This window comes from Amblyomma mixtum, chromosome 10 (genome assembly GCF_055824585.1).
Source record: "Amblyomma mixtum isolate Tamu chromosome 10, ASM5582458v1, whole genome shotgun sequence".
Lineage (NCBI taxonomy): Eukaryota > Metazoa > Arthropoda > Arachnida > Ixodida > Ixodidae > Amblyomma > Amblyomma mixtum.
This window is the reverse complement of record NC_143021.1, coordinates 9,605,515-9,618,938: the sequence shown is the minus strand read 5'-3', so window position 1 is coordinate 9,618,938 and position 13,424 is coordinate 9,605,515. Positions and strand designations below refer to the sequence as shown.

At 51.2% G+C, this 13,424-nt stretch overlaps 1 long non-coding RNA gene across 1 annotated transcript; it reads left to right on the top strand.

The window, feature by feature from the left end:
• The first annotated feature begins 5,007 nt into the window (after positions 1–5,007).
• LOC149325103 (uncharacterized) lies at positions 5,008–5,866 on the top strand. Its single transcript, XR_016286413.1, has 2 exons — positions 5,008–5,122; positions 5,742–5,866. It is a non-coding gene; the product is annotated as an uncharacterized LOC149325103 (long non-coding RNA).
• Positions 5,867–13,424: the final 7,558 nt, after the last annotated feature.

Sequence of the window (13,424 nt, the reverse complement as noted above, 5' to 3'; positions counted from 1 at the left end):
CTATCGATAGTATTACTATCGATAGTAGAATCGATAGCACCCCTATCGATAGTATTACTAGCGATAGTAGAATCGATAGTATTTCTATCGATAGTGAAACTGTCGATGGTAAGACTATTGATAGTAACAATATTAGTATTTTGCATTTGTTGGCCAGTGTTGCGACCCGGGTAGCATGGCCGGAGACCGGTGATGGGACGAGGGGGACGGGAGACTGAGTTCGGAGGAAGGTAACGAAAAACTTTATACACTTATTATTGTGTCCATTATTTACATAGAGCGGGACTGAGAATGGCTCTTAGTGGAAGGGGACGTCTTCGTCAACCGTAGTCGACTGGAGCTAGCAGGCTTCTTTCGGCCACACTCACGGCCGAGTTAAATATGGTTCGGATTCCCCAGATCCCTGGCTGGGGAATAATGTTCGAAGAGCACTGTCCAATCGGATGGACCGAAGTAGAGGCTGGTGTTACCACCCACGGCCGGGCAGGTGCGGGCTTTTCCACTCTCTCGCAGCTGGGTCGATGGGAAGGGGGAGATGCTGACTCATCCAGCCCGGCTGGAAAGGAATTTCCCGCAGTCTTCCAGCAGGTGAATGAACTTGCTTGCCCGCCGGTTGTCCAGAACACGAGACGGGAACACAGAAGTCTTCAATTAACTGCCAGCGTGAGTGGCGCCGCCACGTCGCCTTCGCATCCGCTGTGGTTGCTCGGACAATACCTCCTGGGCATCTCCTGCCTTCGTCGCCGCTGCCACAGTCACCTGCACTCCGCTTCCGCTGGGGTTGCTGCTGACATTGGCTCGGAGGGCTGCATTCCAAGCACCCCACTTCACCACCGCCGTCGCGAGGTTGTCGGCCTCGTCGATTGTTCACGGTTGGTACTGGTCGGGCCCACGTGGCTAGAAGTACGGTCACGACACCAGCCACATAACCAAAACATTTGCGATACCTGATCGGTTTGACGGTCTCATGTGGCTTAATGTCCCAAAGAGACTCAAGCTATGAGGGATGCCGTAGTAGAGGTCTCCGGGTAAATTTCGACCAGCTGTGGTTCTTTGACGTGCACTGGGACAGTTCGGAAAAATACCTGGAACTGCATCCGATGAAAGAACAATAAGCCCAAGTTGCGCTGGCTTGCTGTCGTGACCGCTGCAGAAATGGTTGTCGCACACATGCTCCGCAACTAGGACATTCGCACGCTAACATTTTATCCAGCAACTTTACGTAGGGAACATCTGCAGAGCTCGGTGACGCGTAAGCCGCGAAAACGGGCGCGTCCTGTCAGTTACTCATACCATCACCTCTATACAACACACTAAGGAAACGAACCTTAGGATGCAGTGGGTACGCGTAGTTGATTTTGTAGTATCGATAGTACTATATGTAACAATTAGTATCGATACTGCTATCGATAGTACTATCAATGGAACTATCGATAGTACTATCGATGGTACTATCGATAGCGTGATATCAATAGTACTATCGATAGTCTTTTTTATCATCGATAGTTCGATAGTGACTCAACTATCGATAGTATCGATAGTGCTATCGATAATTTTGCATCACTACTGTACAGCCCACCAGCCACTTCGCGACGCTGACCGCCATGATGGCGCCACGCTCATCGCCACGCTGAGCGATGACACATCCGACTCACAAAGACGACGGTGATTGGGACTCCGGGAAAACTTCCCTTCGCATACTTTCCAGTCGCTCCTGAAGAAGGGAGGGAGTTGGTGCGGGAACCTTGGATTGAAAATAAAAGGCCATGAAGGCCACATGAAGGCCATGAGATACATGAAGGTCGTCAGATATGCTTGGTTCGGTCATACTACCTCATTTGCATTTCAAAGCAGAATGAAACTAGCGAGCAAGTGGCGCTCGGCGTGGTGCCTGCGCCAGAGTGTTTTTATTGTTAATATTGCCGTCCTGTGGAAACCAAAATGAGGGCTATAGCACTTTAATTCATACCTGTTCTAGAGACTTTGGGGTGTCTTCAACGTGTAGTTTCCTACTGGGACGCCATGGGAACGCGGAAGTCGTAAGTTAGGTTACAGCAAAAAAAAAAGGAAACACGGCAGGAATTCAGGTGGGGGAGGGGCTGAGCCCCCTCATGAGAATACTTGGGGGGGGGGGGGGGGGGCTCTGTTTTCAGCAGAAGTCGTTGTGAGGGCGGGCTCGCAGTCGGAAGACGTCAGAAGATGGAAGGTACAGCAAAAGTGGCAGCCACTGGCGTGGGCTGCATTCTGTCCGAAAACTCGGCACGCACAAGCCTTTACGTCTTTGGCAAAGCCTGGCGGACAGAAGCTGGTGAGACGGTGCAGGGGCGCTATGCCGGAAGGCCCGAGTTCGGCGCTCGCCCGAGTTTCATCCGAGTTTGCGATGACGGCAGTCAGTGAACGGAGATAGCGCGGAACGTGCGCAGGGAGCGGACAATAAAATGTAGAGATAAAGCCACGTAAAGGTGATACAAGCGCACCCTGCGCGCCTGTTTCACACTTCAAACACAATACACTGCGCAATACCGGGCCGCAGCGCTACCTGAAGTTATCAGCGCCATATCAGCAATCGCGAAATCGCGACTTCTCTGCTATGTATCTGCACACTCACCGCTAGCTGTTTGACACGCCTTTTCGGGCGCGTCAAAGGCGTGCATAAGGCGTGTCTTTTCTTTCAGGCTCTATCTGTCTCTTCATTTCCGAAGACGAACAGTGCGCACTAGGTGCACTCTTGTATCAACCCTTTCTCTTCTCTCGAATATGTTAAAAGGCAACAGATATTATTATGAACATTTTGTTCATTTCCAAATGTATTTTAAAATCTGAATCCAATGCAGCGTTGTTGAGAAGCATAGCTTTAGGAAATTAACAAAGATTTGACACTTTCTGCCGCAGGTGGCGATAGTGAGGCCATTGCTTGCAGCGTGGCTTGCATACGAACTAGAGCGGCAACCCGCCATGCCGAAAACGAGAGAGTTCCTGCGCTGACACGCCGCCGGTAGCGCTGCCTTCAACTGTAATGACTGGGCAACTACTACACGCTTAATCTGTCTTATTTTTCGGCCATTGAGATAATATATTTTATTGTGTCGTATATCAGTATATAACAGTCATGCATCTTCCGGCTTGCATAATACACATAAGCAAAAAAACTGAACTGCACTGCACCCCCGCGTCACTTCTGCTCTCTGCAGTGACCTCAGGTGGAGTTCTTCGCTGCTACGGCCGCTGCCGCACCCCGCTATGGCCAGCCATTCCTTTTAGTACGCTCTTGGCGAATCTCAGCGGTAGAAATTGGCCGTGCAAGCGGCTGTGATGCGGTGTGAGAAAAAAATTGCTGTTTGACTGTATTCTATGATTCATTACATATGCCTGTTGTGTGTGACGCCTCTTTAGTGCACTGCGGATGCGAAGAGCGTGCTACCCAGCGGCGCAACTCATCCTACCCAAGCAACCACAGATATCCGTCGGACGTACGAGCTAGATCCGAACGTCCTTTGCCGAGATCGGACGTCCATCGGACGTACGAACACAATCCGATTTCGGATATCCGTATTCGTACATCCGCCGGACGTACGGAGAGTGTCCACTTTTGTATATCCGCATGAGAGACGAGGTGGACGTCCGAAGGATGTAAGGTCGAGTATTTTCCCAGGCCATGAGTATGGACGTTTTTTATTTCACAGAAAATTCGACTCTTTCATGTATGTATACTGTTTTATTTGCATCAGTTGGAGGGTTTGACGCGAAGACGTTTGTAAACTGGTACGATTCCACTCCTACCTGCAGTGCAAGAGCCGCCAACGAGCTAAATTTATCTAAGAGGAGAAGCAGGTGTTGCAGAATTTTGCAAGAACTCAATGACTAGTTTTATATTTATAAAACTTCTCCAAATTAAAGGAGTTGCGCGACATGTCCACTGTTTTGCTAGCTAAACTTGCCATTGAAACCATTCGTAAGCATCAAAACTCCCGTGCATTCTGCTATCACCATCATCATAGATGTCAGTTCGCGGTCAGACCAATCCAATCCATCAGTACGGCTCCGTAGCCATGTCCGTAGCGCTGTTGTTGATATGTCGCGTAGTGTTGTCGCGCAGATCTTTATAGCTCTGTTATTATAAAATGTGGCTTTGTTCGGTCTGTGGACGAAAGTTGTATGTAAGTTAAAGGGACACTGAGGAGAAATTGAAGTTGGCTTGTATCGACAGAATACCCGCTCCTGATTACAAAAACGCCACTCATACTGACAACAAAGCTCTTGTAACGTAGAAAAGAGCAAGAACCAAAATACAGGTATCGCCGCCACAGGCCAAACTCGCAAGTACAAGCGTGATGACGTCAAGGACAATGCAGTATTGCTAGAACCAATGGTTCTAGGAACTCTAGGACCCGAGAAGCCACAAATCACTGAGGCGCAGCCAATGCATGCGCAAATCTCCTTGACGTCGCCAGATGGCGCCACGTGCCCGGCAGCTACGCGCGCGCCTGAAGCATCGGGACCAATCAGCGCCTGCTTGCCGGCGGCAGGCGAGCTCCCGGTATTCCGCTAGCGGTAACAAGGTACACGGTATGCTAAAGGTGTCTATTTGCGAGAACTTCGCTGATGACTTCGAGAACAAGATCCATCGTAACGCTGGCAAAACGCCAGTGCAAACGTAAGCGAAACGACTGTAGCGACGGCCGCAATAGCCGATAGATGCCTTCAACGTGCGGCCGGCGGTAGCTTTCTTTTCGGCTGCTGCTGGGCCGTTATGCTGGCCGCCAGAAATCACGGAGTCTGCGTTACGTCATGGCACGTCATGTTTCTCGTCACTTAGTCCTGTGTCGTCATAGGAGAATCCCAAGTTTGAATCACAGCGGCGGGAAAAACTTTTTCAACTTCGAATCCAAATTTCTCGGAAATAAATGCATCTTTCGCTACCGGCCAAGTGGCAACAAAGCCATAAAATGCCGAACTGTCGGATTTTGCTATAAAAAAAATATTAATAGTGCTCTCCTCAGTGTCCCTTTAAGCAATTCGAAAGATACGGGAAGCGCCTGAAGCTCTTCTGGAACACCGGAATCACGTACTGCGTCGACCTTGGTGTAAAGAAGGCTTAGTGCACATGTGATTGCCTACGAAGGTATGTATCCAGTACACTTCTTGGAACTTTGCTTCTAGGACAATGCAGCATGCTCATATAACATTCGTTCACAGGACAGTGGGAGCAGTAAGCGCGAGGAGATGACTTCCACAAGTGTGTGCTGTTCTCACACTTTCGGGAGCCTACATCACACAGCTGCGGGAGCCCTCAACTCGCGCGACTAATTCCCACTCCTCTTCAAAGTTGCGGGACGGAGTGTTTTCGCATCTTGTTAATTTTTAAGGCATCGCTATGTTCACTGTGCCTATATAAAGAGTGACAACGCGCGAAAGGCAGACCATAGGAAGCACGCGAGGCCGCAGTGGTTCGCAACGGAAGCTTTGCGGCTTTCTGTGCACAGTCGCGTACAGTGCTGCGCAGGTTAGTGCCCTAAGGCCCATGAAAATAAATAAAGAATAGATACATTGTCAAATATGGTGTAGAAAAGTGAGAGCTGTTATTGCCTTATACTTATTGAGGTGTTTGTTAAAGTGCATTGTCTGTTATACTTGCAGCATTAAACACTTCTATTAATTGGTTCCAATGTTTTTACTTGGGCTACTGCATTGTGCCATTTGTTTCACATGACTGATGTTTGCCGCGTTCTTTTTTATTTCAGAAATCCTGTGGGTGGGAAGATTACGGATGTGTGTCCCAAGCTTGTCACATTTAAGTAATTTTCCGAATGTAACCCATTGCTCTGCTGATGTATAATCAACCACAATAAAATATGCGTGCTATGCATCATTGTTTTTGGTTTTATTGCATTGCGCGGAGTGAAAAAAGCACGCATGCACCATATATGCGAATATTCGAGAAAGATCCGCCAATGGGCGTACTCAACTGGATGTCCGTCGGCGGGCGAACCGTATACCTTTGGCCACCTTTCGGACGGCCGACGGACGTCTACCGGCTGTTTGCGGATGTTCAGCGGACGTACAGAACATCCGAAATAGACCGCTGTCGGCCGTCCGAAGGATGCTTGGGATATGTCATCAGACACTCTGTGAAGGTTGTGACGCGCGTATCTGCGTAGTATTTGTTTACGTCGCGCACTTCAAGGTTTTGCGGACTGCTTTTGTCACTAACGTCGATCGCCGTTGTATACCGCAGTCACATCGCAATAATATCGTTCGGGCAGTGAGGGATCCTGTTTGTAATAATGGAATCGGACTTATAACAGAGAAAGGTGTTACGGTTGTGAAGTACGCAGTGCTTGCGTGCTGGAAATTACAAACTCTTTATTTCACTGGGTCTGGAGCAGCGACCGTTTGTCGATCCCGGATGTGTTTGACACATTGATGCTGAGCTTTATCACCCATGAAAGGACGGCCGAGCCAAACACCTTTGATGTGATGTTGTTGGAGTAGGACGTGCTCCAAGCACCGTTTCGTCGTCGTGCTCCGTGTTTGACGCCTCGCAAGCAGTTGTGACGCGCAGTCAGCGTTGTGCTGTGTCTTACGTGGTTGCAACAGGCTATAGTGTTGTGCAATCTTGGTATGCGAGCGAAGAAATCGGTGGCTGTCGCCACGTTGCGTGTCCTTCGCAGAGGTGCTTAGATTAATCAGCGATGACGTCTGTTTTTCCTGTTGTATTTCGATGGTCAACATCGTCGATGTCTGTCAGCAATCAGCACAGCCGCGCAGCATACCTGTAGCCGGCAGGGATGTTGGGAGTGGCCCATCCATAGCGCGCACGCCTATAATTTATGTACGGCACGCCGGGGGCGTGACCAATGGTTTTGATTGACAGGTGAACTCGGAGCTAAACTCGTGAACGGTGAAGTGCCCCGAATTCATCTCGGGACTGTCATGGCGGCAGCAGCAGCAGCCTGGGTCATCGCTTCCTCTGTCGGCAAATGTCAGTACGGCCGGCTGGACCCGTTTACTGCTATGGCCGGCGACGAATTCCAGCGACCTTTTCGCCCGTCCAAAACATAGGTACGATGGTTGTGTAAAGAGTTAGGCGACGACCCACGCCTGCGGAGAGTGCGTACCGGGCCTTATTCGCTTTCGGTCGAAGAGCAAGTCCTCTGCGCCCTCCGGTTCTTCGCTACCGGGAGATTCCAGCGGAGCGTCGGCGCTGTAGTGCCGGCGCCCACATTTCGCTGGCGGGCCTGTCTAAACCAGCGCTGCGCGCCCGCGGGCGCTCAAAGCAGGCCCAGACTTTCTCGGACAAGTCGCGACATGCAGCGTGACTCATCCCGCCGCCGCGGCGCCGACACGGACCCTTCTTCCTCTCCTCCTCTCCGTCGGTGCGAACTCCTCCGACGCTCGCCGGCTCTCGACCATTGGTCTAATTTGAACGGTGGCCAGTGATTGGAGGATTTGAACGGCTGGCTGCCGTAACCGTTACCAGCGGCTATAAAAACGGAGCCGCGCTGAACCCGAGCAGCAGACGGGCAGCAGAAGAGCCATCACGCCGGAGCTACGCTCGCCGCCGGGGCCGCTCTTCTTCTGTGTGCAAGCCCGTGGTGCTCTTGGCCCTTATATCATGTAAAAGCCCTTGTACATACTGTACATAAAAGTCATTTGACTCACCGTCGCCTCGACCGTTTCCTGGCTCGGGATGCCAAAGGCCCAACTGGGATGGTCAGTCCCAACAGTGGTGGCAGCGGTGGGATGCCCCAGTCCCAACAGTGGATGGCAGCTGCGGGATCGACCGGCGTCAGCTACCTCGGCGCGGTGAGTGCCTGATGTTTTCCCCTCAATTCTCCAGACTGCTCTAGCACACGTGATTGTAGTCTAGAGTAGGGCTGTGTGTGTAGCACTGTAGAAAGCTTTGCTGTTTCGAGCCAAGTCGGAGCGCTTTGAAACGAAAGCTGGTGCAGGGGGGGTAAACGAGGCGTTTTGGAAAGAATTACTTGCGCGTGTCATGCTAGTAGCGCTATAGTAGTGAACGGCAAGGGAATTCTAAGAAAAGGGCAAACTACAAGAGGCTATTGTGAGTGATGGAGAACTTCAAAGTGAAGGAACTCATCGAAATTTGTGAAGAGTTGGGCATTGATTTGGGCCCCGCAAAACGAAAGCATGCTATTCTTGAGATCATGCGAAAGGAGAATGTAACGGCTGAGGAAGCCAATGAGGCCTGGGATGAGATCACTGAACGCCGTGAGCGCGAAGAGGCCGAAAAACAGAAGCAGCTTGAGACAAAACGGCGTGCTCGCGTCAGGAAACTGAGGGGCCTCGAGCTTGAAGCGCATGAGATGAGTTTCGAGAGAAATGAAACGTTATCCGCTCTGCATGAGACTAATAGTCGGCAGCCGAGAGACAGGCCGCAGCCCTTCGTGATCGCCGAAGATATGACGAAATATTTGGCGGAGTTCGAGCGCGTCTGCGAGAGGAAGCGCGTTGAGCGGAACGTTTGGGCGCAGAAGTTGGTAGCCCCGCTTTCCGGCGAAGCGTATGACGTTGTCAAGCGCCTGTTGGACGGCGGCTTGGCGGACTTCGATGAGCTGAAAAGCTTCTTACTGACGAGATATAACGTGTCACCGCTGGACCTTCGCCAAAGGTACCTGCGAGAGAATAGCACGCCATCGTTTAACGACTTTCCCTACCAGTTTAAAGCCGACATTTTAGAATGGCTTGAAAATGCGGAAGGTTCGGAAGATCGTGACACAGAGGTAGTGTGCGTAGCTGTAGAGCAGCCCTGCGAGTGCGACACAGAGGAAGGTAGTCCGTACGTGGCAGATGTAACTGCTGCTGTAACAGTGGCAATTGCCCCGCATTCGCCAACTGAGAAAACCTCTATACCATCGGATAAGGCAGCCACAGCATCGGACGATGCACTTACAGAGGTCTCGACCATTGAGATTGTCGCGGAGCTACCGGAAAGCGGACCTTCTAGCGTGTCAGAATTAGGAGAAGTTGCCGAACAGGGCAGAGAGGACGTCTGTCTGCACATTAATGAAAACGCCTGCGCCGACGCAAGCGAAGTAAACGAGGACGGCACACCGTGTTGTGCAGCGCGTTCGGCAGAAATGCAGAAACCCGACACTTACGATCAACAGAAGCGGGCGCATGTAGAGTTTGCGGACGCTGAGTTGTGCGTTGGTGTCTCTGGCGTGCGATGCGAAACGAGTCCCGTGCTTTCGCACTGCTCTGAGCTTTGCGACATTCCAGAAAGCAGCTGCAGTAGCGGGAACATCGCGACTGAGTGCAGAGCCGATCCTCATCCGAAATTGGCTGAAACGTGTCAGGAGCACGACGAGAGCTGCATGTCAGCAGTAATGTCAATAGAAAACACTGGTTCGTCTGCGCCTGAAGAAACTAAGGTGCTGGACGACAGTGGAGAACAGAACGTTCCGGATGACATAGGCGCGGTAGACGTCATTCCATCCGAGGGAGATGAGGACGAATGCGCACTCAGAGACGCTGAGCAGGAAGAGCGCAGCTTTGAGGAACTTAGTGAAGGCGACAAAGACAGGCCTGATCTAGGTAGCGCACGTGAATTGGCTGACAATCACAGTGATATTGTCAGACAGCAGGAACCTAGGCTACGGAAGCAGCATGTGCTTTCGAAGAACCAGCTAGCGAAACAGTATTGCCATCGTAAAATGAAAGGAAAGCACAAGAAAGAAAGCTGCAACCGAAAGGAAAGGCACCGCCAGTTCAGTAATGTGAGCTATCGCCACAAGGTGATAGCGAAAAAAGAGAAACAGTGCTGCCGTCGAAAGGAGAGGAAATGCAATCTCAAGAGAGAGAGCTGTCATCGAAAGACGGTGAAAGGCAGGCAAAAGAAAGAGTGGTGCCACCGAGAGATGAAAGGCAGGCATAAGAAAGACGGGCGCTGCCGAAAAGAGAGAAAGGGCAAGCGCGTGGAGACGGGTTGCCACCATCGGAAGCGCCAACGTCGCCGGCAAAATGACTCTAGTAAAGTCAGTCACGTTGTTAGCCCTGAAACTAGAGTCAGAATCAGAGCTAACGAAGTGTTCGAGGCGTCGCTATCGCTCAAAGCGAAGCGCATCAGTGTGTCAGGGCACATAGATCTGAGCAGTCGAATAAACTGCAAAAAAGAAATCGGACGAACATTCGCGCGGGAAAAAGTATCTTGGGAGGAAACCGAGATACAAGAGAGCGCTGCCCGTGAGGCGAAAAATTCAGGAGCGGGACAAGTGTGAATTTTGCCGCCAGCACAGAGAGAGCGAGACGCACAAAGGCGCGTGCTCTCATGCAGGCTCTCTCTTTCCATGATCCATAACTACAGCGCAAACACCAACTCGCCCAACAAATGCTTTTGTCTCTCTTTCCGCTGCATTCACGGGAGAAACCGCGCTCCCACAGAAAGCGGCACGCGCGCGCAAGGAAAACGCGAGGACGGCTCAAAGAGCGAAAGAATGTACGAGGCCGCAGTGACAGGGGCAAGAAAATTGGCAAGAAACCGTCTAAGCGCCTGGCCAAGCATATGTATCGCGATGGAAAGCCGCGGTTTGAGATGACGCCACTTAGTAGGCGCAAAATCAAAAGGCTGGGCAGAGGCGAACCACACATCGAGCGGAAAGGCAAACGGGTGCGCGAGAAAGTCAAGACTCGTGCAAGGTCTGACTTGCCCCCACGAACAGAGAAAGAAAGAACGGTCCCATCGGAAGCGTTGCGCACTCGCTATGGGACGTCGCGACTGGCGCGCGAAGCGCAAAGAAAGGGACAAGTTGCCAGTCTATGAAAACGAATCGCTCTCGTACTGTAGCTCCCGTAGAAACTGGAAAGACAAGTACAGAGAGAAAGAAAAGCGCGTCTACCGCGAAAGAGGCAGAGACATTAGCTACCACGGTAGTAGAGAGAGAGAGAAAAGTGCGTCTACCGCGAAAGAGGCAGAGACATTAGCTACCGCGGTAGTATAGAGAGAGGGAAAAGTGCGTCTACCGCGAAAGAGGCAGAGACGTTAGCTACCACGGTAGTAGAGAGAGAGAGAAAAGCGCAGCACAGCGAAAGAAGCAGAGTCATTAGTTTCCGCTGTAGCGGCTGTCGTTTACCGTCCGTTAGAAGCGAGGAAAACGCGAACGTAGACGCACTAAGCCGTGTGTTCTAGGCAAGACTGCCTTCGCCTCCTCGTGACCTACATTTTGTCTCTTCGCGAACAGCTGTTAATTCGCTCATAGATGGGGGAAAAATTTATGTCCTCATTTGTGGCCTCAGCTGAGTGTTCTTCTGGCCGAGTGATCTCAAGAGAGCAAATTTATTTTGCATTTATTTTATTCCGTCTATTTCCTGTGTTTGACACTTCGTTTGAGTTTATTACTTTAGAGTTCAGGTATCCCACATGTGTCTCTTGTTGAAGAGGGAGCGAAAAGGGGACAGAACTATTGCCAGCGGAGTTTTGTGACCTTTAAGTCTGGTGTATTGACGGGTGACAGAGGGCACTTGCTCGTGTTGGGTGTTGCCTGTTGTCGGTCGGTTCTTGGCAACATGCAGAACGATCAACGACCGATGCTGAGAAGCAAGCTCTTCCGAAGGACCGAGCGAAGCTGATCCAGTCACCTGGGCGACTAAGCTGCGGAGCAGTGATCCTGTCCTGACGAGCGGGACCCGTTCTCGGAAAGGAGCCTGGAGCTACCTGCGGCTGAACACCGGACGAGAACTTGGAGGAGCCTGGCGTACGAGCGCGCCCCGCATCTGAGCCACGCGGAAGTAGCTCGTCTTCGTGGCGCATTGTCTGGCGGCGGTGGTGCTGTAGTGCCGGCGCCCACATTTCGCTGGCGGGCCTGTCTAAACCAGCGCTGCGCGCCCGCCGGCGCTCAAAGCAGGCCCAGACTTTCTCGGACAAGTCGCGACATGCAGCGTGACTCATCCCGCCGCCGCGGCGCCGACACGGACCCTTCTTCCTCTCCTCCTCTCCGTCGGTGCGAACTCCTCTGACGCTCGCCGGCTCTCGACCATTGGTCTAATTTGAACGGTGGCCAGTGATTGGAGGATTTGAACGGCTGGCTGCCGTAACCGTTACCAGCGGCTATAAAAACGGAGCCGCGCTGAACCCGAGCAGCAGACGGGCAGCAGAAGAGCCATCACGCCGGAGCTACGCTCGCCGCCGGGGCCGCTCTTCTTCTGTGTGCAAGCCCGTGGTGCTCTTGGCCCTTATATCATGTAAAAGCCGTTGTACATACTGTACATAAAAGTCATTTGACTCAATGTCGCCTCGACCGTTTCCTGGCTCGGGATGCCACAGTCCCAACAGCGCAGACCGCTTTATTGGACGCCACCAAAGCAATGTAACGCTGTGTGAGGGACGTCTCCGACGCGCTTGTCGACGCGTCTATGCAGAATATGGAGGAAAAAAATTTCCTCCATGGTGCAGAAGCGGTGGCTCGCTTTACCCACGACTGCGGCCGAGCGTGCGTATGTTAAGGAGCGTTTCCTTCTGCGCGGCGGCATCACAGACGTCGTGGGATGCGTCGACGGGACCTACATTGGCGTAAAGGCCCCTTCGAAGTCTAGCCCTGACATGGTGAAGGTCAACTATTTCACGAGGAAGGCACATTATGCATTAAACACAATGGTTGTAAGAATGCTCTGTTTTTGCTTTCATGCATGTCATGGTTAATAGAATGTTCTCCCATTTATTAGTGATAGTGGTCCGTGTACTGTGCAGTGTCAGTGGATGTTAAGGAACACCATATGGTTGAAGTTATTGGCAGCCCTTCACCGTGGCATGCCTCATCGCTTGAGTTACTTTGGGGCATTAAACCTCAAGAACCACTTCCGTTTATCAGTAACTGAGCAGTTCTACACACAGAGTAGATATTTTTTTGTTTTACCTCATGTTTGCGCATGTAATAAGTGCATGGATTTTTCCAGCTATTTCATGCATGCATTTTAATGGGTTTTTAAACGGTAGCATTTGTGTCCCTTGGCAGATTGCATTCTTATGCAATATTCATAGTCGCAATAAATGTTTCACTTTGGCTGAAGTGGAAAAGCTCCTGCCGGAAGCACTGGCGTCTGCAAGCCCAGAAAACTGGCAAAACTGTTGTGTTCATGTGGAGCAAGTTGAGGCTGAAGCATGGCAACGCGATATGATTGTTGACGCTGAAATTTAACCGGTTGTCTTCAGCATTTCTGACTCGTGCAACTCCTCCTCTGATGGGTCGAGCACTGATTCCAGTGATGAAGATTTGAGTGGCATCGAGGAACTTGTCTGACTTTGAATTGATGTGTAATACACATGCTACCGAGGAAAGAGAGAGGACTCATCGGCTTGCTCTGATCACCTTTGTGTGTGTGTGGGTGGAAATGTGAAATATGTGTGCATGTGGGTGTGTGTGTTGATCAGCCTACCGAGGAAATTGTAACATTCATCAAAAATTGTA